This window comes from Thalassophryne amazonica, chromosome 2 (assembly GCF_902500255.1).
Source record: "Thalassophryne amazonica chromosome 2, fThaAma1.1, whole genome shotgun sequence".
NCBI lineage: Eukaryota > Metazoa > Chordata > Actinopteri > Batrachoidiformes > Batrachoididae > Thalassophryne > Thalassophryne amazonica.
The window spans coordinates 30,864,271-30,889,193 of record NC_047104.1 but is presented as its reverse complement, the minus strand read 5'-3'; the positions used below and the strand labels follow the sequence as shown (position 1 = coordinate 30,889,193).

Below are 24,923 nucleotides of genomic sequence, written 5' to 3'. Positions count from 1 at the left end.
AGGCTGCATTCTCACCTCCTCTATGCCCCCTGCTGCACGCACCTGACGCAGATATTCCTGCTTCGTCATGACACCACAGGAGGCAACTGGGAGCAGCCCCAGTGTGAAAGGGGCTTTAGTACTTTTATTTAACTGCAATGCAACCAGGCAAATGGTTTGCTTATTGTAATTAAGGTTCACACAGGAGCTGGAGTCTATCCCAGCAGTCAGTGTCCAAGAGGAGGGTTCCCCCTGGATGATCTGCAAATCCATTGCAAGGCCATTAACATGCTCACTCACGCCTATGATATATGTAATGTATTGGAAGTGGGAGAAAGCCGGAGCACCCGGCGCAGACTCACACAATCATAGGGAGAACAGCAAACTCCACACAAAAAGGACCAGGTCAGCAGCAAACCCAAGACCTGTTTTGGGTTTGGACGCAGCACCATGCAGCCCTGACCACTTCATTAACTAACTGGTGACTATAACCACTGGACTTTATAAGTACCTGGATGCTTAGTCACATCATATCTGTCTAGCATGTTTGACAATTCTTTGTTGTGCTTTGCTCATTTGTTATTTTGTTGTTGTTAGTATGGCCAAAGCAGATGGTCCACCCTCTGAGTCTGCAATACCTGAGGTTTCTTCCAACAATCAACAGTTTTCCTGACCACTGCTGCCTATGTCCTTACTCTGGGTGGTCTGGGGTGGATAATGTTAGACGTTATCCTTGTGAAGTGCCTTTTGCTGACTTAAGTTTGGATTTGGCACCATATAAATAAATTGATTTGACTTGAATTCATAAAACCAGGCCCAGGAATTTAGGCTAAGGGGAGGAGCTCATCAGTAAAACCACTTTCTGAGGCCAGTGGTTTCAAGGAAACCCTGCAGTGTCTGGGCCCTTGGTGTCCACCCCTGCTATGAACTGTGTCACTGCCAAACACTAATCAGGACCACTCCTGTCCAACTTCTGAGATCTGTCATGTTCCGTGGAGCATGAAAAACACAACCAACAGAATTACTGTGAAGAAATAAATGTTTTTCTCAGTCAGAAAATCATTTGTTATCAAATGGTAGGATAATGTTCCAAAATATTATATACAGTGGAGTATTGTGTGCACGTGCAAGGTGCACAACACGGGTATCATGGGTATTTCATCCAGGAATCGATCAAGAGACCATCTTCCTTACCACCTAGGGATTGCTACAATGGCAACAAGTGGCCGATGCCTTTTATTGTCGCTGTTATTATTTCTACTGCTGTTAATTCCTATAATTTTATTTATTTACTGAGTCCCTGGTTGGTGAGATCTCAGACACGTAGTGTTTTCTTTGTGTCAGCTCCGACTCTAGTGGACGGATGCTTCCAGCCGCAGGCCATGACACACACACACACACACACACACACACACACACTCACACTCACTATTTACAACACAGATGGTGAAATAAGACACCAGCACCTGCAGTCAAAACAGTGAATGTGTCATAATGACATTTGTGGCATAAGTTACGATTCCGCGCAGGCAAACCTCACACTCACGCAGAAACGAAATGCGCGGTCTCGGCTTCAGCCGCAACACATGTCAACACATTAACATTTGATGATTTATGCATGTAGACTTGTGAATGACACAGAGCAGGAGTGGCTGAATAATCCTCCTTTTCTGCTTCTCAAAGCCAAAACCTAAGCCGCTACAGTGAATACTAAGTCTCTCTCCAGTCTGGCAAATGTTGTACTCTTTCACACCCGAGCGATTCTACTCGTAGAGATCAGCCTGTCTCTGGACTCGACACCAACACGTGTTTTGTGGAGGTAGTACTCAGAAGATACAGAGCGCTATCTATCAAAATGGAGCTCGCCGGTGGTCAGTGTTGTGTGCAGCTGCAGCTACTTGCTTATTTATGTCACACAGACACACATGTACACACACAGAGCAGCCTTTGAAGATTAACATAGAACCCATAAGTTTAGTCAGACAGAACCTCAGATAGAACTTATCACCAGTGACCATGCCAACGCTCACGTCCTGCAGAGGAGTGTGCACAAAGCCAAGACAACAATATAAATTGATGAAACAACAAAACAGTGCCTCTGCACGGTCACATATCCCTCACAAACACCCACACAAGTTGTGAAAGGCATAAACGCTTGTTTGAAAATGGATCAGCATTTTAGCTTCAGTGGAATTAAAATTCAGCACATACAAGAATGGACATCATTTTAACCCTTTTCAGGTTCAGCAAACAATTGCAACCAGTTTTTCAGGCAACATGTAAAATTACCTAAAGATTTTCTCAGCCAAATTGTAACTCTAAGTATTTTTATGCACATTATAAATCCTGTTGCCCACAAAGGATGTACTTAGCTCATGCTAATGTTGGCCTGTTAGCACTGTGTAACACCTGTTACCATCAATTTGTGTGACACACGTTTTATACTAAGGTTTTTCCATTAGCATCACGTTATGTAGGACCAGTGAACACTGCATTATGTGATGATCATTTGCATCAAGTTATGTGGCGTGAGCAAGTTTTTATGCTAACATTAGTCCATTAGCAATGCATTATGTGACCCCTGTTACCATCACGTTATGTGACACTAGCGAGTTTTCATGGTAATTTTAGCCCATTAGCATTTCGTAATGTGGTGCTAGCAAATTTTCAAGACACTTGACTGTCACTCCTATGATTAAATCTACAAGGGCTTACCCAACCCATAAGCACTAATGACAGTGGTCAGGAAAAATCCCTCATGTAATTTTTATTACAGGATGAAACTTCAAGCAGTACTGAAGCTGTGTGGTGACATCTGCTTTGGCCATACAAGCAAATAAAACTAAAATATACAGAACTGCCAGAACTTGCAGAGGTAGAAATGTTGCAGCTAAGCATCTCTATATAGTCCCATGTTCACAATGACAGAAAGCTGAAAGGACAACCACAAGACAAAGACCTGAGTCCTGGCCAAAGAGACTGCAGAACAAACTCAGCGGTTTCATTGATTCCAATTTAGTCACTGAAGTTAGGACACTCCCCAGTTCTAACCTGAACCCTGATGCATCTCCAACTGGCCACAAACTGCTCTGTATCCACAAGTAAGTTCTAGGGTTCAAAAGCTCTCACATATACAGCAAACATGTTCATGCAGAACCTCATTCGACTTCACTTCCCAATCCCTTCAGTTCCACCACTCAACCACTTCACCCGCCAATCTTCCTTGGAGTGGCTGGAAATCCATCAAACATACAAATTTAACAGGATGGACACGTCCTCCTCAGCAAAAGCTTTTCTCCTTCTGCCCTCCCTCCCCTTTATTCGAGTTCCCTGTCTTGCCATTCTCACCACCAAATTATCATGTAAGCTCCAGAGACGGATGCCCCACACTGAGCATCACATCTGTCCGAAGTCCGTCTTCACCTGTCCAGACAGGAGCAAGCTACAAACCTCTTCCTTCCAGTTCTTCCAAACAACACAGCTTAAATGCATCCAGAAAGTATTCACAGCATTTCACTTTTTCCACATTTTGTTACGTTACAGCCTTATTCCAAAATAAATTCATTTTTCACCTCAAAATTCTACTCACAAGACCCCATAATGACACCATGGATGAAGCTGTCTTTTATTTTTTGCAAATGTATAAAAATTTTTAAAAACTAAGAAATCACATGTACATAAGTATTCACACCCTTTTCTCAATACTTTGTTGATGCACCTTTGCCAGCAAGTGCAGCCTCAAGTCTTCTTGAATATGATGCCAGAAGCTTGGTGCACCTATCTTTGGGCAGTTTTGCCCATTCCTCTTTGCAGCACCTCTCAAGCTCCATCAAGCTGGATGGGGAGGGTCGGTGCGCAGACATTTTCAGATCTCTCCAGAGATGTTCAATTGGATTCAGGTCTGGACTCTGGCTGGGCCACTCAAGGACATTCACAGATTTGTCCTGAAGCCTCTCCATTGATATGTTGGCTGTGTGTTTAGGGTCATTGTCCTCCTGAAAGAAGAAGTGTCACCCCAGTCTGTGGTCAAGAGCACTCTGGAGCAGGTTTTCATCCAAGATGTCTCTGTACATTGCTGCATTCATCTTTCCCTCAATCCTGACTAGTCTCCCAATTCCTGCCTCCTACCACCCCATGCTTCACTGTAGGGATCGTCCCTGGTTTCCACCAAACATGACAACTGGCATTCATGCTAAATAGTTCAATTTTTGTCTGATTAGACCAAAGAATTTGGTTTCTCATGGTCTGAGAGTCCTTCAGGTGCCTTTTGTTAAACTCCAGGTGGGCTGCCATGTGCCTTTTACTAAGGACTGGCTTCCATGTAACCACTCTACCATATAGGCCTGATTGGTGGTTTGCTGCAGAGATGGCTGTCCTTTTGGAAGCTTCTCTTCTCTCCACAGAGGAATGCTGGAGCTCTGACGGACTGACCATTGGGTTCTTGGTCACTTCCCTGATAAAGGCCCTACTCCCCCGATCGTTCAGTTTAGACGGGTGGCCAGCTCTAGAAAGAGTCGGATCTGAACTTCTTCCATTTACGGATGTTGGAGGCCACTGTGCTCATTGGGACCTTTAAAGCAGCAGAAATGTTTCTGTATCCTTCCCCAGATTTGTGCCTCAAGACAATCTGTCTCAGAGGGCTACAGACAATTCCTTTGACTTCATACTTGGTGTGTGCCCTGACATGCACTGTCAATTGTGGGGCATTTATTTATATATATATATATATATATATATACGAGGTCTGTTAGAAAAGTATCTGACCTTTTTATTTTTTTCAAAAACCATATGGATTTGAATCACGTGTGATTGCATCAGCCAAGCTTGAACCTTCGTGTGCATGCGTGAGTTTTTTCACGCCTGTCGGTTGCGTCATTCGCCTGTGAACAGGCTTTGTGTGAGCAGTGGTCCACCCCTCTCGTCGGATTTTTATTGCGAATAAATATCTGAATGATTTGGAGCTTTCCTGCATCAATTTTTTCCAGAAGCTGTGAGAGACCTCCAGGTGGTAACCATTCGGAAAATTCAAATGGCTTTCAGGGACAATTTTATGGGGATTACACAGATTATGGAGTGCTCCAGCCGGTTTAAAGACCACCCACAGCTGCTGAGAGTGCGCCACGCTCCGAGCGCCGATCGACAGGCTCAAACCCCGCTGAAACAACCAGATCATTTCCAACATGAAGGCTTTGTTGATCCGGGACATCGTCTGACTTACACAAAAATGGCAGGAGACGTGGACATCAGTACTTTTTCGGCACATTCCACTGTTACAGGAGTTTTTTTCATGGAAAGAAAAGTGGACGGATGCGCCACGGAGCCGTTCATGGCGCGGTACAAAACCACCTCCATGTTGGTCTCACAGGACGGCTTTGAGATGGCTTTCAGATGGCTGTCGGTGGGTTTTCAGTCATGTGACTAACCGACAAATTGTGGATAAGCCTGGACATGCCAGAACATGTCCTGTGAGGCTACATCATGGTGTTGCTTTGCGCCATGCGGCACTGCCGCGACGCGCGGAATTCCTCCGCTCCTATTTCCATGACAAAAACTCCTGTAACAGTGGAATGTGCCATTCATTTCCAAACTGGACGCTGTGTTTTATCCGGGACGTCCTCTGACTAACACAGGAATTGTGGAAGACGTGGACATCAGCACCTTTTCGGCACAATGCTCTTACTGAGGGAAGGAGCTTGTTTGCCAAAATCTCGCAATACATGACCCCATCCATCCTCCCTTCAATACAGTGCAGTCATCCTGTCCCCTTTGCAGAAGAGCACCCCCAGAGTATGATGTTTCCACCCCCATGCTTCACGGTTGGGATGGTTTTCTTGGGGTTGTTCTCATCCTCTAAACATGGTAAGTGGAGTTGATTCCAAAAAGCTCTATTCTGGTCTCATCTGACCACATGACCTTCTCACATGCCTCCTTTGGATCATCCAGATCAGGTGTTGTTGTTTCATCAGGTCACTGGGATCAAAGGTCAAATGTTTGAGTATTAACTCAAATTCCCACCAAATTTGGCACACATGTGCATGACCCAGCACATAGTGCTTCAGTGTTGAGGACCCCAGTGGCTGGAGAACATGGAGGGGACATTCACACTTGAGCTGGCTATGGTAGATAGATGGTTTCTTTTAAGATGTGAAGATGGATTGGTTATCTGACTGGGTGGTTGCCATCCAAGACCCAAGGTGGTTTTGTGGTGTTGTGGATGTGGCTAATTGCAGCAGGAGTGCATGTTCTTAGATTTGACTTCGATTTGACTTGACACACATGTTGGTGGGACACAGAATTATCGGGGTGAGGTCAATTTGACAAAGGTCAGTCTTTGGGGCCAAGGTCATCTCTTGATGTCTGGCCTACTCCTCCCATGTTCTTTCTATCAAGCTTGGTACATGGATTAAGGTCCACCACATTGTGCTCATTTTTATGTCAACAAAATTCATTTTAAACCAGATTATGATCAAACTTGGCATATATACAGTGGGGAAAATAAGTATTTGACCCCCTGTCAGTTTTGCAGGTTTTCCCACCTACAAAGAAAGGAGAGGTCTGTAATTTTTATCATAGGTACATTTCAACTGTGCAAGACAGAATCTAAAAAAAAAAAAAAAAAATCCAGAAAATCACATTGTATGATTTTTAAATAATTAATTTGCATTTTATTGCATAAAATAAGTATTTGACCACCTACCAACCAGCAAGAATTCTGGCTCATACAGACCTGTTAATTTTTCTTTAAGAAGCCCTCTTATTCTGCACTCTTTACCTGTATTAATTGCACCTGTTTGAACGTGTTACCTGTTTAAAAGACACCTGTTCACACACTAAATCAATCACACTCCAACCTGTCCACCATAGCCAAGACCAAAGAGCTGTCTAAGGAGACCAGGGACAAAACTGTAGACCTGCACAAGGCTGGGATGGACTACAGGACAACAGGCAAGCAGCTTGGTAGAAGACAACTGTTCTGATTATTTATTAGAAAGTGGAAGAAACACAACATGACTGTCAATCTCCCTCGGCCTGGGATTCCATGCAAGATCTCACTTTGTGTGGTAACGATGATTCTGAGAAAGATCAGAACTACACAGGAGGACCTGGTCAATGACCTGAAGAGAGCTGGGACCACAGTCATAAAGATTACATTAGTAACACATGATGCTGTCATGGTTTAAAATCCTGCAGGGCAGCAAGTCCCCCTGCTCAAGCCAGCACATGTCCAGGCCCTTTTGAAGTTCACCAGTGACCATCTGGATGATCCAGAGGAGGCATGGGAGAAGGTCATGTGGTCAGATGAGACCAAAATAGAGCTTTTTGGAATCAACTCCACTTACCATGTTTAGAGCATGAGAACAACCCCAAGAAAACCATCCCAAACGTGAAGCATGGGGGTGGAAACATCATAATCTGGGGATGCTCTTCTGCAAAGGGGACAGGACGCAGGCTCGGATTGGTAATCTGTGATTTTGGGCATTTGCCCGGTGGGCCGCTGCACGTTTAGACGTGCGTGGGCCGGCCCTCCCAAGTTCACGCCAGCCCCGTTCTCTACCCACCGGATCCGTGTCCGCCTTCGCTCAGTCCACGTCCGCCGCCGTCGTTAACCGTTAGAGAGCCGTTAGTGAGCGCGTGGTGTGAGATGCCTGCCAGGATGTTCAGCATCGACAGCATCCTTTCCACTCGGCCGAGCTGCAAGGAGCCGCTGCTGCTGCACCGGAACGGCCCGGTGGTTCTGCCCACTGGCCCCACGGACTCTCTGTACGCCGACAACAGCGGACTCTACTCCTCCATGTGCGGCCCCTCCGCCGCCGGGGTCCAGCCTCTGGGCGGCACCGCCATCGAATATAACGGCTACTACTATGGCCAGCTGCACATGCAGCGGGTGGGTGGGGGGCGGGCGGGGGGCCGCCGTGCTGCGGCTCGGCGGCAGTTGTTTTGACTTTTCGTGTTCTGTGCACGGTTTTCTTCCCGCTCCACACGGACCCACGCGTGACTGTTCCTCCACCCATGCAGGCTATGACGGTCCGGGCTCGGTGCTGATCTCTCTGGTTCCACGTCAGATAGTGTCCTACATGAACATGGGCGGCCTGTCGCACACCGAGCTGCAGCTGCTCAACCAGCTGCACTGCCGCCGGAAGCGGAGGCACCGGACCATCTTCACGGAAGAGCAGCTGGAGGCGCTGGAAGGCCTCTTCCAAGAGACCAAGTGCCCGGACGTGGGCATGCGGGAGCAGCTGGCTCGCAAGGTGCCCCTCCGCGAGGAGAAGGTGGAGGTCAGAGCCGCTCTCACCTTTACTGTTAATATTATGATTATTATTATTATGATTATTATTATTATGAATAACAATATGATTATTATTATGATTGTGATTATTATTATTATGACCTGAAAACAATCTTATTAAAAAGCGGAATATTATATATGATCTTTGAGGGTTAATATTTTTATTATTATTATTATGACCTGAAAACAATCTTATTAAAAAGCAGAATATTACATATGATCTTTGAGGGTTAATATTTTTATTATTATTATTATTATTATTATTATTATTATGACCTGAAAACAATCTTATTAAAAAGCAGAATATTACAAATGATCTTTGAGAGTGATCTTTGGTGTTTAGGTGTATAGTATTTGTTCATTGGGGGCTCGGTATGGACGGGTGGGTGTGCGTGTTTGGGGGTGCATTCGTCGGGCCAGTAGCTAGTGGGCTGGTCCAGAGGAAAAATGCCAGGGCCGAAATTTGTTCCCAGTCCGACCCTGACAGGACGACTGCACCATATTGAAGGGAGGACGGATGGGGTCATGTATTGCGAGATTTTGGCAAACAACCTCCTTCCCTCAGTAAGAGCATTGAAGATGGGTCATGGCTGGGTCTTCCAGCATGACAATGACCCCAAACACACAGCCAGGGCAACTAAGGAGGGGCTCCGTAAGAAGCATTTCAAGGTCCTGGAGTGGCCTGGCCAGTCTCCAGACCTGAACTCAATAGGAAATCTTTGGAGGGAGCCGAAACTCCAAACCTGAAAGATTTGCAGAAGATCTGTATGGAGGAGTGGACCAAAATCCCTGTTGCAGTGTGTGAAAACTTGGTCAAGAACTACAGGAAACATCTGACCTCTGTAATGGCAGACAAATGTTTCTGTACCAATTGTTAAGCTCTGTTTTTCTAGGGGGTCATATACTTATTTTATGCAATAAAATGCATATTAATTATTTAAAAATCATACAATGTAATTTACTGGATTTTTTTAGATTCTGTCTCTCACAGTTGAAGTGTACCTACGATAAAAATTACAGACCTCTCCATTCTTTGTAGGTGGGAAAACCTGCAAAACTGACAAGGGGTCAAATACTTATTTTCACCACTGAATACAGGTGGGTTCCAGAATTGCCCTGGTGAGCTCAACCAAAGGTCAGTCATTTGGGTGAAGCTGAAGGTCAATGGGTCAAAGATCAGATTTGCACTCTGCACTGGATTGTGTTATTTATCTGAAAACACTATCCTATGAAAGTCGTCCGTGTCCTGATTGAATTCAACATTTAATGTGACATCAGACATTTATATATGATGTAAGCCCTGGTTCTTTGGGTCTGTCCTGGATAAATAACATAGTAAGTAGAAAAGATACAATTTATTCAGTTTCAGGTAAAGTCAACCAGACCAGATCTGGTGTTTTCATGTTCCGAGGTCACACAGGAACTTGTTCAGGAAAGAGCTCCCGAACACATTTTACAGCAAGGTTTTTATAGACATTCATTGACATCATTCATGATAAAGAAGTGGTCCTCCCATGTGTGTGCCTATGTGATTGAAAAATGTCATGTCATGCTTTGGCCATGTGACTAACTGGGTCAATCTAGAAAATGTAAAAACAGGGCCTTGGGTTGGCGAAACCACTGCCTGCTGTTACATCCTTTCACATGACAACAAGATAATGAAAGACACTAGCTTTTACAGGATGTATTTTTGGTACAGATAAATATCTTAACAAGAACACAGTGACTTACTCTGCAAATATTGGGAACATATTGACCCACTGCAAACTTGCTGACCGTCATCAGTCTTAACCTGACATAACCCCCTGCAGAAATGCAACAATGCATTAACATGGGTTTACAGCATTTGGAATTAATAATATAATATATGCATATTTCTAAGTTATACTGTATATTAACATGATGATTACCTCAACACTGACAACACAAGAGCAGTGGCACTTCTTGCAAAAAGTCAGGGTTTCACCAAACATCCAATTGCTATTAGCTATTGTGACGATAGTTTGAGGATTTATACCATATCCATCCACTAGGGGACAATTTGGCTTTACCAAACGTAGTTGAGCATAGCTTAGCTTAGCATAGTCGTCATCTTTGCACACAGTAACCTGTTGTGCACATCTGGCGCTAGCCCAACAACCGGCCCTGAATTGGGCCAGATACTGGCCTCTCATTCCTAGCCTGTGATTGGCTGGCAGCTAAGACGCTGATGTCAGCCCACGCATCAGCCTCACGTTGATGTGGTGCAAGCTCCTATTGGTCGTTTAGGAGTGGGGAAATCTCATTCCAAAATGGAGGCCAGTATCCGGCCCAATTCATAGCCGGGCCGGTTGTCTGGCTCAGGATCCAGGCCTGTTACAGTGACACCTGTACTGGGGCAGGAGAGATGTTAATGTATCTGCTGTATTTTAACAAGTGTGGCCACAAACATACAATAATAATAATAATAATAATGTTTAATCTGTCTCTGATTTCTTGGAGTACTCAGCCTAGACTCACTGAGACGTCTCATCACCTTTTGACTGTTGTGACTCAGTAATGAAATCTTTGTGACTGTGAAAGTGAGTTTCACGAACATCTGATATGAAAATGTGAAGATGCAATGGAATAAATATTTTTTTAAAATGACATGTATCAACTGGGAAGAACAACGAAAAAAAAAATTTAATCCTCAACTGTGATTTCAAGTCACAACACACAATCAACTGACTGCAAGTGTCTCCATTTGGTGTGACAAGTCAGCAGCGCAACAAAAGAAATATAACGGTTGAACTGCATTGCATAAAAGCCTCATTATTTCTGCAGTTCCTTCTTTAAATAGCAACAGCAGGTTAATGTGTAGGAATAAACCTTAGTCGGTTAAATGAGTCACCATTCACCCTGTTCTGGACAAGTTGTTGACTACGTTATGCCTGAAAAGAAATCTGATTACTCAAGTGCTTATATTATTCCCCACAGTGAAGGCTTCTGTCGGAGCTGCTGCGGTGAGCCGCCCTGGCACAGATTATCGCCATTCTGCCATCCCACCACGCCTGTCGCACTGATCTCGTTACTCATGTTTCTCTGCTGGTAACCACAGAGGAAAGCACAAACTGAGCTGCCATTAAACCTGCAACTAACTGTTACTTCTATTATTGATAAATCTGTCAAAATCTGTTTGGGATTGGCCATTCCGTGCACCCAGAAAGTATTCACAGCACTTCACTTTTTCCACATTTTGTTATGTTACAGCCTTATTCCAAAATGGATGAAATTCATTTTTCCTCAAAATTCTACACGCAATACCCCATAATGACAATGTGAAAAAGTTTGTTTGCTTTTTTTTTTTGTAATTTTTGCATTTACTAAAAATAAAAAACAAAGAAATCACATGTGCATAAGTATCCACAGTCTTCACAGCCTTCTTTGCCATGAAGCACAAAATTGAGTTTAAGTGAATCCTATTATCAATGATCATCCTTGAGATGTTTCTACAGCTTAATTGGAGTTCATTTGATTGGGCATGATTTAGAAAGGCACACACCTGTCTATGTATAAGGCCTCACAGTTGAGAGTCCATGTCACAGCACAAACCAAGCATGAAGTCAAAGGTGTTGTCCGTTGACCTCTGAGACAAGATTGTCTCAAGGCACAAATCTGGGGAAGGGTCAAGAAGCATTTCTGCTTCTTTGAAGGCCTCAATGATCACAGTGGCCTCCATCATCAGTATATGGAAAAAGGTCTAGAGCTGGCCACCTGTGTAAACTGAGTGATCAGGGGAGAAGGACCTTTGTCAGCAATGATGTCCAAGAACCCAAAGGTCACTCTGTCAGAGCTCCAGCATTCCTCTGTGGAGAGAGGAGAACCTTCCAGACCAACAACCATGGCTGCAGCAATGTCCTTGCTTGGCTTGGTCAGAGTCCAGACCTGAATCCAACTGAACATCTCTGGAGAAATCTGAAAATGGCTGTCCACAGACGCTCCCCATCCAGCCTGATGGAGCTTGAGAGGTGCTGCAAAGAGGAATGGACAAAACTGACCAAAGATAGGTGCACCAAGCTTGTGGCATCATATTCAAGAAGACTTGAGGCTGTACTTGCTGCCAAAGGTGCATCAACAAAGGATTGAGCAAAGACTATGAATACTTGTGTACATGTGATTTTTATTTTATTTTATTTTATTTATTTATTTTAGTTTTTTAGTTTTAATACATTTCCAAAAATTTGTCATTATAGGGTGTTGTTAGTAGAATTTTGAGGGGAAAAAAATTAATTTAGTCTATTTTGGACTAAGGCTGGAACAAAAAATGTGGACAAAGTTCTGTGAATACTTTCCGGATCCACAGTAAATATCATAATCTATTATGTTCTCACAAAACATAGATACATCTTCAAATTACACTGCAGTGGTTGAACAACAGCCCACAATCCAAAAATATCCAATATTATCTTAAATTCACTCAGTTTAATTGAATTAAAACCAGTGTATCATTGATTTAAATCCGTTTAAGACCAGTTCAGAAATTAATTACATCTGAACCCACTTTCAAATATTATAATTGACAAATTAATGAATTCTAATCTGCAGACACTCATTTAAAATGTTTTATAAAACACTCATCCTTGGTACATCTAATTGATTCATATTAAGTAGAGTTCTTTTAGAGCTGTTCAAAACCCATTCCAAACCAGTTTGAACCCTGTGAGTATATCAGGGAAAGCATGACATTCATAGAGTTAGTGAGTGCATCCACAAAATTCCCTGTGAAGAACAACACAAAAATGACTATGTATTCACCACTGATATTTTGGGTTCTGATAGATACATTTTGGACCATGTCAGTATATTTGTCATGTGCAGTGACCACACAGCCCAGTCTCACATTTTTTTTTCGTGCTCCCATGACGAAATAAGTCAAATTTTCGTGACAGGGTTTTTTTTTAACTCTATTATTATTCCTAACCCTACTCCTACCCCCGGCCCTAACCATAACCACCGCCACCCCCCCCCCCACCCCCCCACCCGCTTCATTTTTAATTTCATGCAGCCATCACGGAATGAATTAGAATTAAATCATGCTGCTGTGACGGAAATGAGGCGCTTTTCATCACAATATCACGAACCAATAGATTAATGTAGATTTCGTGCTGCTGAATCACGACTTTCCGTAAGACTGGGTTGGACCACAACGTAAATACAGACAGACAGGCCTAACTGTAGGCTCACAGGGCTGCCAGTAGAGGCCACTGTTGTTTCTATATGGTTCGAAACTAATTTAAAGTCACTTTAAAAAACTTAAAACAAAATTATCTGGTTTAAAATGGTTTAAAGTGTTATACAAGTAAATTATGCACCTTTATCTGTGGAGATTATTTTTAATTTATCAAGATAAGTATAGTTGCCATTGATTTGGACCTGTTTTCACTCGCTTCTATCTGCTGTAAACCAGTCATTTAAAACAGATTAGACCATTCAATCCTTGTTATAGGATATTTTAAACTATCTGAAATGAGACAAATTAAATCAAGATGAGGTATATTTGATTTGGAATAGTTTATAAATACTTTAAGTGGTGCCTGGCTGCTTTCAAACCAGTTAAGCAGAATAAAGCACTGTGTTATTCTTTTCGAATGCTTTTGACATTTAGACTGGATTATCTTGAATTTAGGAAGATTAATGTCACTTTTACAGTTTATGATTTTGTGGCCAATGTCTTGTTTAAACTGACTTTTGAAACATGCTTGAAGAGATTTTGATGCAGTTTAAACCTGTTTCTCTCTAACAATACAGAAACTGAGCAAATCCTCACATGTGTATCTGTTTTTTGTCTGTTTGTTTTACATTTACAGTGAATCTGTTCATGCCAAATAAAAAATTGAATCTGTAAAAGGAAAGCTGGTCGTACATTACCGTGGAATTGTCTTAAGTTGTACCCAGCGTTTAATATTTAGTCACAACTCTTTTACTGCTCTTCATTCAGAAAAGCGTCATCAGGAATTTAAAGGTCCATCTGATCTGACTCAACCTTCTGGATGACTGAGACTCTCCACAGACCCACTTCTTTTTGTTTGCAGCATTTTTAAAACGTGCCTGACTTTTTCACAGCACAATAAAACCATATTAATTAATGACTCTGACATACAACAGGAATTAATCTTCCTTCTATTGACAAAACCCTTTGCTGAAATGTCCGTGCAGGGTTTACAAATGACTTAATTAATCGGTCATCAAACTCCTAGTTCAATCAAGCAGGCTAAAAGGCTGAATTAATGGCAGGGTTGTATGTGTGCATGTTAATGGTGGAGTAAAGAACCTTAAATGACAGGTCCATGCCTCAGGACTTTGTCCTTCAGGCAGGTCATACAATCACCTAAGGTCTAATCAGTCCAGATTTAAGAGAAATGCTGCTTTGGGGATCATTTTGGGGGCTCAAATAATCAGCAAATTCCAAGCAAGAATTTGCGCTTTAGTGCGTTTCAGCACCTCCCACTGATGGACAGCTCCTCTCCCGACAAAAGACGGATCCAGGATTTGACATTTTTGAAATTTTTAACAGATTTTTCATTATTATTATTATTATTATTATTATTATTTGTGTTTGTGGTTGACCTCCTGCTCACACTGTGGCCGAAATGGAAGCCTCGAGTGTGCCAGAGGTGCTTCTCCCACGGGTGGCCGTGCAGACACGCCGGTCACGGGCAGGAAATGCGCGCTGGACATGAGATTGCGCGAAAACACGGACCGACCTGAAGGTTTTTGCAGCGCACCCTTCCTGGCCAATCCGGTGCCCTTTTTGCAGCAATCGCGTATGCTGAGAATACCTGAACTGAATTTGAATTACCATATGACGTAGGCCTTTTTTTTCTCGCTGTGATCTCCTGCTGGCAACAGGGATCACAACTGACCACTGACCACAGAGCGCAGAACACGGAGCGCAGAGCAGCTCCGCCGAGTGCCGCTCAAACGCACTATTTGTTGCACCAGCCATCCCCTCCCCTCCATTCTCATCTGTCTTCACACACACACACACACACACACACACACACACACACACACACACACACACACACACACACACACACACACACACACACACACACCGCACCAACATTCAGAAACGGCAGAAAAAAGTACAGTGAAATCCGTGCGTTAAACGGTGATCGGTGTGCGCGAGAATCACATCACACCGCCTGGCACAGAATACTTACGCATTTTCCCAAATGAATGAAATCGAGGTTGAGCGCAGCGGTCCAGGAAAATTCAGCAGGGCCCCGCTTCCCGGTTCCAAGATTTTCAGAACGTCCGAGGCGCAAATCTCCATGTGAAAAGGAGCTGCTGCAGTCCGCGTCTCCCCCCTTCTCCTTGTCTCCCTCTCTCTCTGTCGATCAGATAGAAAAATTCAAACACGTTCAGAAAGAGTTGCGCCGACGTACGATGCGGCCACCATCCCCCTGGATGCGATTTGAGCAGCAGCAGATCCTGGACTTGGGAATGTGGACTGAGATCCTGCAGGGAAGCAAGTCTGCACAGGCCTGGTTATGTCCAGTTTTTAAATGTTTTTATTTTTAATCCAAAGGTGTTTTTTTCCAAATCGGATGAGTAGGACCGCTTTGGTTTTTGTTTCCCCTTTGAAATTTTGGCACGGCTCGGTTCCTGAACGGGAACAGGATCCACGGACGCACCTGACAGTTCGCAGCTCCCCGCTGACAGAAGCGTCCTACAAAAAATCCCGAGGACGCCGACTGGATCAAGTTGAGGATTTCGGTCCCACCGTCACACGCAGGGGATGCTGGAGAAATCACACACGGGCGTGCGCAATGCTGTTTCCCCCAAAACCAAATCCGCCAGTGATCACCAAACGCAGATATTTGTAATAATCCGATTTGTCAGGGAGGCCGGATCCAATCCGAATTCTGCCAACACAGGGGGTTTCTTTAGGGTTTTTTTTCTTTCTCCCCACCGGGTCTTAAAGCTTCCTCCGCTCGCTGCAGTTCATGACTTGAATAGCGAGAAATCACGGTCTCCACGCGCAGGTCCGCCGCGCGCATTGTGTGCGCAGGCGTGAGCGCGCTCCCTGCTCGCCCTGCAGGAGCCACTTTAACTTTGACCACTTTGCCTGCGCGTCCACGTATCCGTGCACGTTAATTAACGAGCCAGTGCTCGTTAATGATCAGGGATCAATAGAATTATGGCACACAGCCCACGTGTGATGTCTGCGTGTCAGTCAGCGGGGTGAGGCGTGTGTGTGTGTGTGTGTGTGTGTGTGTGTGTGTGTGTGTGTGTGTGTGTGTGTGTGTGTGTGTGTGTGTGTGTGTGTGTGTGTGTGTGTGTGTGTGTGTGTGTGTGTGTGTGTGTGAGCGCCCCCTAAAGGCGGTTCCGCTGATCCGGAACGGTCGGCTGTCTGCAGCCTGAAAAATATTCAACATGTAGCAGGAGCCAAAAATAATGTCCTCAACATGAACAGAGAAAAAAAAAAAAAAAAAAAAAAAACACACCTGCACCTATGAAGTGTCATTTATAAATGTGACACCAACCTGCTTTCATCCACATGGAACTTTAAATTATTAGATTATTACAGTGCAGTAAGTCCCTTCAGCTGCTCCCTTGTTTTCACTCAGGGTCACCAGATCCAAGGTGGACCCAGGCCAGGGTTTGAACCAGGAACCTTCTACACTGAAACCAAGTGCACTAACCACTTGACAATGATGATGATGATGATGATGTCACAAAAGTCCAAGTGCTTTGAGACAGAGGGAGGGACAGAATATTAAAGTAAAAAAAAAAAAAATTGCACTAAATACATCATGATTTTTGGTTTCATTTGCAGAACACTGGAAAGAAATGAGGTACCAGCTTCTTGCTGTATTCATTCATGCTTACATTTACATTGATACGTAGTTTGTTTCTATTTTTGATATCTTCTATCACTGTAACTATATAATCACCGAGCTACATCTACATCTATCTGTATCTTTTTACATTCATATCTCTTTCATTCATTTGGGAACACGCTGGGAGGTGATGGTCAGCTGTTTAAAGTGGTGTGCTTGTGATCAGAGGTCTCCCTGTTCAAATCCCTGTCAGGCAGTTGTGGCAGACTGACTGCCCCCCCCCCCAAAAAAAATCGGTCCGCCCCGCCTTCACTGAGCGTCACCAGCATTCCGCTGATTATCACCTCGTTTCTGCTTCAAACTGCACTCAAGTCATCTATCTCAGCGACAGATATCTGAAGCTTTGGTACAACAATCATTTCCACATAAATTCAGCGTTATTTCATCATAAAAGATGGGGGAAGCGATCAGAGCACCGCAGCAGCATGAGGTGCTGGTGCTGCATTCACTTCGCCTCCGTCATTTCAAAGCGTCAGTAGTGACTCACCGATTATCACCTTGATTCTGCTTAAAACTGACTTTAGAATGATTTAAGAGGTTTTACCTTGGTGTCTTCTTCCGCAGGCCTCCCGTCCTGTGCACCACAGACTCCCAAAATTTCTGGTGTATTTGTATTGTCAACTCTGTCGGTAGCATGGACCAAGCAGAGGGTCACCCCTTAGAGTCTGGTCTGCTTGAGGTTTCTTCCTCAAATCATCAGAGGGAGTTTTTCCTTACCACTGTCCCCTGTGTGCTTGCTCTTGAGGTTGGTAAGGTTAGACCTTACTTGTGTGAAGTGCGTTGAGGCAACTTTGTTGTGATATGGCGCTATATAAATGAAATAAATTGAAAAAACTGAATTGAAATTACCTTGACATCTGATGGTTAATAACCCCATTATTCCCTTTGATTGCTTTGGGTGAAGAGAGTCTGTCTCAGACATGCTGCTGTGGTCTGAAATGACGCATGTGCAGTGGAGGCAGGATGGACCAATTTTTAGGGGGGACCATTCAGTCTGCAACACTGGAAATCACTCAGGGCCTTTGAGCAAGGTTCTTACTTACCAGTTGCACCCGGTGTGTAGTATGTGCAGCATTCTGACATCAGTGCATATGGATGAATGTGCGACATCACTGTAAAGCGCTTTATAAATGCAGTCCATGTATTCATTTTCATATTCTGCTTTTTCCAATTTAGGGTCATGGGAGGTTGGAGCTTATCCCAACACTTACTGGATGCGAGTTGGGGTACACCCTGGACAAGCCACCAGTCTGTTGCAGGGCCAGCTATCTATCTCACTGCTATAAGAATCTCTTGTGAGGTTAGAGGTGTAGGCTAGGGACCAGGGGTATGCTAGGGACCACAGGGTCATGGGTTCAGTCCCCTGAAAAGACATGAAAATATGGTTTGGGAAGGTAAATGAAGAGCAATTGTTTTATTCAGGGCTATGTGGAGTTGAGGCAGACTATCTCAAAATTTCCCAGTGAATTTTGGCATTCCTCAGGGATTTCTTCTGGCTCCTACATTGTTCAGTGGTTATTTGTGTGTTCGTTAGCAAGGAAAGATTTACTAACCTTGAGTTTACGGATGATTCTGTGATCTTTACAGAACCAACCCTGACCGCAGCACTTGAGAAGCTCAGAAAAGAATTGGAGTGTCTGGGTTTGCAATTACCGAACAGACAGATTCTAAAAACTCATTATGAAGATGAATCATGCAATTTAACAGAAAAAGAAAACACATTCTGAAAGTGCACAAACAGCACAACAGGAAAAGTAAAATAAAGGGCAAACAGAAGTTTTTTTATTTCTTTCATTCATTCATTTTCTGCTGCTCATCTGGGTCGTGGTGGCAGTAAACCAAGCAACATATCCCACACTTCCCTATCCTCAGCTAAGTCCTCTAACTCATCCCAGGGGATCCCAAGGCATTCTCAAGACAGCTGGGAAATATACTCTCTCCAGCGTGTCCTGGGTCTTCCTAATGGGTTCACCTCAGTTGCATGTGCCTGGAAGAACTCCCGATGGAGTGTGCATCCTCATCACATGTCCGAACCATCTCAGCTGACTCCTTTTAATGCAAAGAAGCAACAGTTGTACTCTGAGTCCCTTCCAGAGAGCCAAACGTCTCACCCTGTCAAGGAGTGTAAGCCCAGATATCTGACAGAGGAATGTCATTTCTGCTGCTTGTATCCTTGACAATGTTCTTTGGGTCACTACTTAACGTTCATGTCCATACGTGAGGATAAGATCATAAACCTGCTAAATTGAAAGTCTTTCCTTCTGGCTCAGCTCTTTTTTCACAGCAGTCCAGTACAGCATCTGCAGGACAACTGGCCCCACTCTGTTTATCAGTCTTATGCTGCCTCTTACTCTCATTCATGAACAAGACCTTACGGTACTTGAACTCCTCCACTTGTAGCAAGAACTTTCCCCTGACCCAGAGGGGCCAATCTACCCATTTTCAACTGATGACCATGGTCTCAGATTTGGAGGTGCTGATCCTCATCCCAGTTGCTTCACACTTGGCCTCGGAGTTGCCTGGTGCACATCGGCGGTCACACCTTGCTGATGCCAACAAAACAGTTTGTCACTTACTTTCAAACATACTGCAGGCGACAGTTCATCCAGTCATTGAGGAGTTTGCACGTGAAGTCAATTTCAGAGGCTAAAACAGCAGCATTTTGTTCAATTAACAGCCTAAATACATATCAAAGTAGTCTGGCTTAAAGTGTAGGTGACACCGAAAAATGTGCACAAATAATCGCTAAAAATGATGAAATGTTGACATAAAAAAAAAAAAAAACGCTGAACAATAAGTCAATGATACGTTTGCAGGTGAAGGATAAACAACAGCTGTCTGAAGCCTGTGCTCTATTTCAGCCCTCAGCCGTGGCCATATTGTTGCTACGTCATCACCAGAATGGGACCTGCTGATTCAAGCCCAAATCAATTGTAAACATGGCGGAGGTTGAGTAGTTTTTGGACCATTTTTTTCTAGTGTGGAGCTTTTTTTCAGTCCAGTCTGAAGGTGTTTCTGAAGCAGCTGTGGAGGACACAGCCTTATGGTTTTAAGCCTTATTTAGATGACAATGAGGGAGAGGAAACCTTGGAGGAAACCCTTCAATGTGACAACAGTGACGATATTGGCAGAGTTCAGAACACAGAATGTTGATTATTAAAAAAAATAAATAATGCAGGCGATTTCGGCATGAGGTTGGAGGTGATAAATCATTTGTTTTTGGCCAGCTTTTTGATCATAATCAACTTATTAACAAAAATAATTTGTTTTACTATCTGTGACATCACAAAAAAAGTGATGATGAAGTGTTGATTTTTTGATTTTTTATTTATTTATTTTTTTTCTTAGAAACAGGTCCACACATTTCAAATATGAAAAAAGACATGAGGGACTGAAAATATCAGCTACTTTTAAAATGAATATTGTTTCTTTCTTGAATTCAGTTAGTGTAGTGTACATTAGTAGTGTAACACGTTATTATTAAATAATAAAACCATTCACACAAGGAGAAAATAATATAGTCTTACCTGTCTGTTTCAGTGAGATCATCTTCAGTCTGATGAAAACGTATCCACATTTGGAAAATGGCATCTGAAAATAAATTAATTCCTTATGTCCTGGCTGAAGAAAAGTCTATTTGTCACAGCACTGGCTGTAATCCGTTATTGCGGCTGATGGATCAAGTACCTGCTGTTAACGGAGCCTCCTCTTGTTCCACCGCGGGCTGCTTTGCACCGCAAGTTGAAAGACTCGCAGCACCTCATCTGCTCATAACTTCTTAGTCTGCACACAATGAAATTATCCCATGATCCACAAACCAATAAAATAAAATAAAATAATGTGTGAAAATACTCAGTCTTCCCTCCATGTTGAGTGGAGAAGCTGCAGACACCATGTTCCCGTGTTCCACCTGCCAATCAAAAGGATTCTGTCAGCGAGAATTAACTGTTCTGACACCTATAACACCTTGCAGCTCTAACCTGAACCACTCAGCGGAAACGGGGCTGTCAGTAGCCTGTAAAAATCAACAAAATAATTTATAAATTAATGGGACTGCTAAGATAATATTTCTGGCACTGATATCACTTCCTCCTTCTTCTCCAATGTCAGGACTCGCCAGGAAGTTCCTGGTTTTTAGTGTCGCGCAGTTCAAAATCGGAATATTTATCTCTTCAGTAACTGCGCCCCAGGAAAGAATAAATTTCAAACTGCTGTTTAATTTTAGTCTTAAATACTCAAAAAAACATGACATATCATGTCACCTACACGATAAGGTGATGACAGATGCCACTGACTGGTTACGTTTTTGGTATGCCCACGACATATCCATCAATTATGTGGACACGTAGCCCAGTCACTTTGCGCAGAGTGCTGTGATTGTTGGTTGGTGCTGAGCTTTAGCACTGTGTAACTAATATGATGACAGACACGCCCCTAAAGAATCTGTGTCACATGTTAGGTGCCCACCAGTAAGAGAAGGCCCAAAACATCTTATTCAAGTACTCAGTCAGCCAGAAATGGACAAAACTGGCATCAAACCATGGTCAGTAGGTTGGTGGTTCAATTCCTATGCCCCAGAAATACCTGCCTGTCAAGATATATTTATCTTAAAGTTCTGAATGAATTTTAGTGAAATAATGTGGAGGGGAGGACATTAGGTCAAGTTGGAATTGATTAGATTTTGAGGCAGATCAGCAGACAGACAATCAGAGTAGTGATGAGTTCTGATGGAGTTTTAATGGTTTTTCTACATCTGCAAACAGCAGAACATTCTCCTCGTCAAAAGACACCCAGTTTCACACAGATTTGTCATAAATCCTGGATTAAGAAGCCAAATCAGTGAATATCTCACCTGACCATTTTTAGGAGCATACTTTAGTTCAGTTTTGCAGTCACATCCATGTCTGTAGAACTCTGATCATCTACTGAGGTACCATTTAAAAAAAAATACACTTCACTAATACTCACATGAAAACAGTTATATAATTGTAAAAGACTTGCACACAGTGCATGTGCAGGCACTTTAGATTCACTTGATATATTTGCCATTATCAGCAGTTTATGAAGCTTTGATCAAATATGAATTTTAATTCCTGGAGATCTCCTGAGTGGAAAAATTAAAAATAAAAGCAGCAGCTAGAGGGAATGAGGGTAGGGATGCACACCATAGGTTCGCCAAAATAAGAGCCTCAGCAAATCTGCACAATCAGATCACTGTCAACCACATGCTGCTTCAACAATGTGCTCCTTCATTTCAAAAAGGCAAAGTGCGAATTCTGTTTGAATGCATACAATATTTAATGTCAGCATCAAAGACAATTTGTGATTGGCAAATCAACACCACAACTAGGAAACAAAGTACTTGACAGCTTGACTGACAATTACGTAGGTTTCTTTTATACAAAGCCTGAGTTGAAAAAGATGTGGAACAAAGGTCAATACAGCAACAACTGTATCCCTGGGACAAAAACCTACTGCTTCCCGAAAAAAAAAAAGGGAGCTGCGTGGATCAGGAGGTGGCTTACCAATATACAGACCTGGGTTCAGATCCTGACCACCATCCATTTATCCCTGGGGACAAGATGCTTAGACACAGTTCACACTGTGGTTATTAATCTGGCTCGGTTCAGGTTTTTTTGGATTTAAGACAGGATATTTTGAGCGGAGGTCTGAACGTAAATGTGACTAGAGTCCAGCTAGCTTATTGATTATGATGTCAAACTTCCTCATTAGGTTTGTGCAGCCATAGTGGCAACACACAGTGTGGCTGCAACGAGAAGAGCAAGCAACTTTCTTTCTCTGCTGTGTCTTCTCTCCAAGAGAATCCGACGGATGCGTTCCCTTATTACACGTGTCATAGACGCACCCGCGCTCTCATGTTCAGATCCACACACACACACACACACACACACACACTCCCTTGCTATCACGTCCGGATCCAGAAAATTCTAACCAAAGTCTTTGGTGAACCAGCAAAGAATTTAGCTTCAGCCGGATTGAGTTTGAATGTAGGATGAGCCAGACTTCAAAAACTGGTCTTTGGATTGAATCCATCTCGAGGCAGATTGCCAGCCTTAATCTGAATTTGATCTTAATCTGCATTGTCCCAGTCCACTCTTCTGAAAGTGGGCATCAGCTTCAGATGGGGAAGTAACCTGCGTCAGACCGGACTGGTGTCCATTCAGAAGGAGTTGTGGTCTTGTCCACGTCATGCAATGAAATCTGTAGAAATGCACTGACACCAGTGGGCCTCATAACCTACAGTGCACAGGACTTCCTTCTTTACTGAGAGGATCATGGAATATTTTGGAAGTGATGGTCACTGTCCATCTGGCGTTCAGGCAAACATGGTTGTGACAGTGTGATAGCAACTCTACATAACTGACATAATCATGAAATCTGACCTTTGGAGCATTCTGAATAATCTCACTTCATCGGTCTGTACTGTCAAGCTCATGTCTAGATGGCAAATTGAACAAAACAGAAATGTGACATTAGAGTGAGTCCACCTCTGGATGTCTCAGAAGAAACTAAAAAAAAAAAAAGTTCAGGGTATAGAACAACAAAGTGATGAGGTCACAGCCTCTTGGCAACCACTCAGCTCATTCAATTTCAATTTATTCTCATTTATATAGCGCCAAAACAAGGTTGCCTCAAGGCGCTTCACACAAGTAAGGTCTAACCTTACTAACCCCCAGAGCAACAGTGGCAGGAAAAAAACTTCCTCTGAGGAAGAAACCTCAAGCAGACCAGACTCAAAGGCGTGACCCTCTGTTTGGGCCATGCTACAGACATAATTTACAAAACAATTCACAAAATGTGTTGGGAAGGTGTAGTGACATGGACCCACAACAGGGGGCGTTAATGAACGGACAATGGATAAGCCAAAAAGTAACAATTTAATGTTGTGAATTGCACAACGGAATACAGACAATTGCAGTTGAGGAGTACAGTCAATCATACACAAGGTGACGTGTGGGCAGGCTCGAGGATAGAAGACGTCTGTCTGGAGAAGAGCCGGATCCCACACGGCTTCCACAGCCAACCGATCTGAAGAACACTGGAGCCGCCAAGTCCTGGGTCCCAGGTGGCCACCGTCTCCAGCTGTCAGATCAGGTACTGCTGGCAGAAACAGAAACAGTTAATGGTGGGTGTGTGAAGACACACCCAGTAATCGTTCTCTGAGTAGTTCCTCCGGGAGGGAGAACCTCCACCTCCAGATACAATGTCACCCGTGCAGCTCCTGTTGGTCTCCTTCCTGGATGGAGTGAGAGGCGAAGACCGTCGTCCTCTCACTGTCCGCCAATCCAGCCTCCAATAGACCCCGCAGGAACACGGCTGCACACAGACCACTGTTTTCAAACAATGAACAATCACAGCAGAGAAAGTTACCTTGCTTGGTAGCTGATTTCTCAGCGGGGAGGTGGAGTTGCAGTCCGGCCTTTATGGTGATGGTGTTGAGTGGTGGATGAGTGACAGCTGGTACGGATGATGAGTGACAGCTGTCACTCCCGGTCGCTCCGACGCCCTCTTGTGCTTGAAGCCCGCACTTCAAGCAGGGCGCCATCTTGTGGTGGTGGGCCAGCAGTACCTCCTCTTCAGCGGCCCACACAACAGGACCCCCCCTCAACGGGCGCCTCCTGGCGCCCGACCAGACTTGTCCGGGTGACGGGTGTAGAAGTCGGCCAGGAGGGCCGGGTCCAGGATGAAGCTCCTCTTCACCCAGGAGCGCTCTTCGGGTCCATAACCCTCCCAATCCACCAGATACTGGAAACCTTGGCCCTTTC

General features: G+C 43.8%; 1 protein-coding gene and 1 pseudogene across 1 annotated transcript in view; one reads left to right on the top strand and one right to left on the bottom strand.

Moving 5' to 3' along the window:
• The window catches only part of lrrc4cb (leucine rich repeat containing 4C, genome duplicate b), a 221,799-nt gene extending 206,005 nt beyond the window's left edge, over positions 1–15,794 (bottom strand). Inside the window, exon 1 of the mRNA XM_034184684.1 lies at positions 15,454–15,794. The gene's annotated coding sequence lies outside the window, so the exon portion shown is untranslated. The remainder of the gene's footprint in view (positions 1–15,453) is intronic.
• LOC117503466 overlaps positions 7,622–24,923 on the top strand; it is a 37,681-nt pseudogene continuing 20,379 nt past the window's right edge.